Source organism: Lathyrus oleraceus, unplaced genomic scaffold (genome assembly GCF_024323335.1).
Source record: "Lathyrus oleraceus cultivar Zhongwan6 unplaced genomic scaffold, CAAS_Psat_ZW6_1.0 chrUn0082, whole genome shotgun sequence".
Taxonomy (NCBI): domain Eukaryota; kingdom Viridiplantae; phylum Streptophyta; class Magnoliopsida; order Fabales; family Fabaceae; genus Lathyrus; species Lathyrus oleraceus.
Window position 1 is genome coordinate 91,300 of NW_026112473.1, and position 4,711 is coordinate 96,010.

The window sequence follows — 4,711 nt, forward strand, 5'->3', positions numbered from 1 at the left end:
TCAAATTTTATGGGTTTAACATCATCTTTTTCATCATTCCCACAATTTAATCAAATTTCATGGGTTTAACACCATCTTTTTCATCATTCCCACAATTCAATCAAATTTCATGGGTTTAACATCATCATTTTTATCATTCCCACAATTCAATCTAATTTCATGGGTTTAACAACAACATTTTCATCATTCACACAATTCAATCAAATTTCATGAGTTTAACATCAACATTTTCATCATTCCCACAATGCAATCAAATTTCATGGGTTTAGCAACAACATTTTCATCATTCACACAATTCAATCAATTTTTATGGGTTTAACAACAAAATTTTCATCATTCACATAATTCAATCAAATTTCTTGGTTTTAACAACAATATTTTCATTTATTCCCACAATTCAATCAACTTTCATGGGTTCAACATCATCATTTTTATCATTCCAACAATTCAATCAAATTTCATGGGTTTAACATCAACATTTTCATCATTCGCAAAATTCAATCCAATTTCATGGGTTTAACATCAATATTTCATCATTTTCACAATTCAATCAAATTTCATATGTTTAACGACAACGTTTTCATCATTCACACAATTCAATCAAATTTCAAAGGTTTAACAACAATATTTTCATCATTCACACAATTCAATCAAATTTCATGGGTTTAATAACAACATTTTCATCAGTCCCACAATTCAAATAAATTTCATGGGTTTAACATCAACATTTTCATCATTCCCACAATTCAATCAAATTTCATGGGTTTAACAACAACATTTTCATTATTCACATAATTCAATCAAAGTTCATGGGTATAACATCAATATTTCATCATTTCCATAATTCAATCAAATTTCATAGGTTTAACTACAACATTTTCATCATTCACACAATCCAATCAAATTTCATGGGTATAATAACAACATTTTCATCATTCCCACAATTCAATCAAATTTCATGGGTTTAACATTAACATTTTCATCATTCCCACAATTCAATCAAATTTCATGGGTTTAACATCATCATTTTCATCATTCCCATAATTCAATCAAATTTCATGGGTTTAACATAATCATTTTCATCATTCCCATAATTCAATCAAATTTCATGAGTTTAACATCATCATTTTTATCTTTCCCACAATTCAATCAAATTTCATGGGTTTAACATCAACATTTTCATCATGCCTACCACTCAATAAAATTTCATGGGTTTAACAACAACATTTTCATAATGCACACAATTCAATCAAATTTTATGGGTTTAACATCATCTTTTTCATCATTCCCACAATTCAATCAAATTTCATGGGTTTAACATCATCATTTATATCATTACCACAATTCAATCAAATTTCATGGGTTTAACATCAACATTTTCATCATGCCTACCATTCAATCAAGTTTCATGGGTTTAGCATCAACATTTTCATCATTCCACAAATTCAATCAAATTTCATGGGTTTAACACCATCTTTTTCATCATTCCCACAATTCAATCCAATTTCATGGGTTTAACATCATCATTTTCATCACTCACACAATTCAATCAAATTTCATGAGTTTAACATCATCATTTTTATCATTCCCACAATTCAATCTAATTTCATGGGTTTAACAACAACATTTTCATCATTCACACAATTCAATCAAATTTCATGAGTTTAACATCAACATTTTCATCATTCCCACAATGCAATCAAATTTCATGGGTTTAGCAACAACATTTTCATCATTCACACAATTCAATCAAATTTTATGGGTTTAACAACAAAATTTTCATCATTCACATAATTCAATCAAATTTCTTGGTTTTAACAACAATATTTTCATTTATTCCCACAATTCAATCAACTTTCATGGGTTCAACATCATCATTTTTATCATTCCAACAATTCAATCAAATTTCATGGGTTTAACATCAACATTTTCATCATTCGCAAAATTCAATCCAATTTCATGGGTTTAACATCAATATTTCATCATTTTCACAATTCAATCAAATTTCATATGTTTAACGACAACGTTTTCATCATTCACACAATTCAATCAAATTTCAAAGGTTTAACAACAATATTTTCATCATTCACACAATTCAATCAAATTTCATGGGTTTAATAACAACATTTTCATCAGTCCCACAATTCAATTAAATTTCATGGGTTTAACATCAACATTTTCATCATTCCCACAATTCAATCAAATTTCATGGGTTTAACATCATCATTTTCATCATTCCCACAATTCAATCAAATTTCATGGGTTTAGCATCAACATTTTCATCATTCCAACAACTGAATCAAATTTCATGGGTTTAACATCAACATTTTCATCATTCCCGCAATTCAATCAAATTTCATGGGTTTAACATCATCATTTTCATCATTCCCACAATTCAATCAAATTTCATGGATTTAACATCAACATTTTCATCATTCCCACAACTGAATCAAATTTCATTGGGTTTAACATCAACATTTTCATCATTCCCGCAATTGAATAAAATTTCATGGGTTTAACAACAACATTTTCATTATTCACAGAATTCAATCAAAGTTCATGGGTATAACATCAATATTTCATCATTTCCATAATTCAATCAAATTTCATAGGTTTAACTACAACATTTTCATCATTCACACAATCCAATCAAATTTCATGGGTATAATAACAACATTTTCATCATTCCCACAATTCAATCAAATTTCATGGGTTTAACATCAACATTTTCATCATTCCCACAATTCAATCAAATTTCATGGGTTTACTAACAACATTTTCATCATGCACACAATTCATTCAAATTTTATGGGTTTAACACCATCTTTTTCATCATTCCCATAATTCAATCAAATTTCATGGGTTTAACATCATCATTTTTATCTTTCCCACAATTCAATCAAATTTCATGGGTTTAACATCAACATTTTCATCATGCCTACCATTCAATCAAGTTTCATGGGTTTAGCATCAACATTTTCATCATTCCACAAATTCAATCAAATTTCATGGGTTTAACACCATCTTTTTCATCATTCCCACAATTTAATCAAATTTCATGGGTTTAACACCATCTTTTTCATCATTCCCACAATTCAATCAAATTTCATGGGTTTAACATCATCATTTTTATCATTCCCATAATTCAATCTAATTTCATGGGTTTAACAACAACATTTTCATCATGCACACAATTCAATCAAATTTTATGGGTTTAACATCATCTTTTTCATCATTCCCACAATTTAATCAAATTTCATTGGTTTAACACCATCTTTTTCATCATTCCCACAATTCAATCAAATTTCATGGGTTTAACATCATCATTTTTATCATTCCCACAATTCAATCTAATTTCATGGGTTTAACAACAACATTTTCATCATTCACACAATTCAATCAAATTTCATGAGTTTAACATCAACATTTTCATCATTCCCACAATGCAATCAAATTTCATGGGTTTAGCAACAACATTTTCATCATTCACACAATTCAATAAAATTTTATGGGTTTAACAACAAAATTTTCATCATTCACATAATTCAATAATATTTCTTGGTTTTAACAACAATATTTTCATTTATTCCCACAATTCAATCAACTTTCATGGGTTCAACATTGTAGCACCTCAAATTTGCACCTATCATTGTACACACCATTTCATATTAGGTCATAGCATATCATGATACATTGCATAGCATTGCATTGTCCCCATTTGCCTAAAGAGCAAGCAAGTCAAGAATTAGGTCAAACTGATCAGGAGATCAGTTAACCAATCAAGCAAAGGTGTTTCTCAAGGAGCCAAGGCCCTAGGGTTTGTCCAACATGTTCACATGACTTGGAGGTCCATTTGAAGTGTTTAAGTCAAGGGTTGGATGTTCAGAAGCCATCAGTTCATGCACAGACAGGCAAAAACCCTAGAAAGTCAAAGACAGTCAACAGTCAGTCAAAGCAGTGGATGGTGGCCATTCTTGTAGAATTTGGGCACCATGATCATTAATCAAGAGTTCATACAACTTGGGACATCATTTGAAGTCAAGGTCTCAAGGAATTAGGGTTTGGAATTCATCAGAAGGGCACAGTCAGTCAAAAACCCTAGAAAAGTCAAAGTTGGTCAACTGTCTTTGATTTTATGGTTTTGATGGATGGATTTGGTTTGAGAGAGCTTGTTCATGTCCCAATAGGCCTCATATATCATGGCAATCAACATCATTGAAGAATTTGAAGCCAATCAGAAAATTTCCAAAAATAGAAAGTGGACCTGTAATTTTAACTGCCAAAAATGGAAACTTCTTGATCCTCAGCTTGCATCATGATACAAGCTTCAAATGAATTTTTTCCCAACATGAAAGTTGAATATCTTGTTCTCCCATTTTCAAAAAGTTCAAGAACACCCAAATCCCATGAATGGTTAGCAAGATATGATCAATTCATTTTCACAAATTTGTGAACTTCAACAAGCCATATCTCATGAACCATAAGGCCAAATTTGGTGGGGTTTTTTCCTACAAACCACATTTTTCCTCCTCTTTCCAAAAATATAAACATCATTCACCAAAACCTTGCCAATCAAAATGGCATTTTTTGACTTGTTTCATTTAAAAATCAAGTTTGACCAATAGTTGACTTTTTGATTTAAACCTTTTCAGCATATTTGGTCAATTGGGAAGTGTTTAGAATGTCATTTGGGACTTGTCTAAGGCCCAAA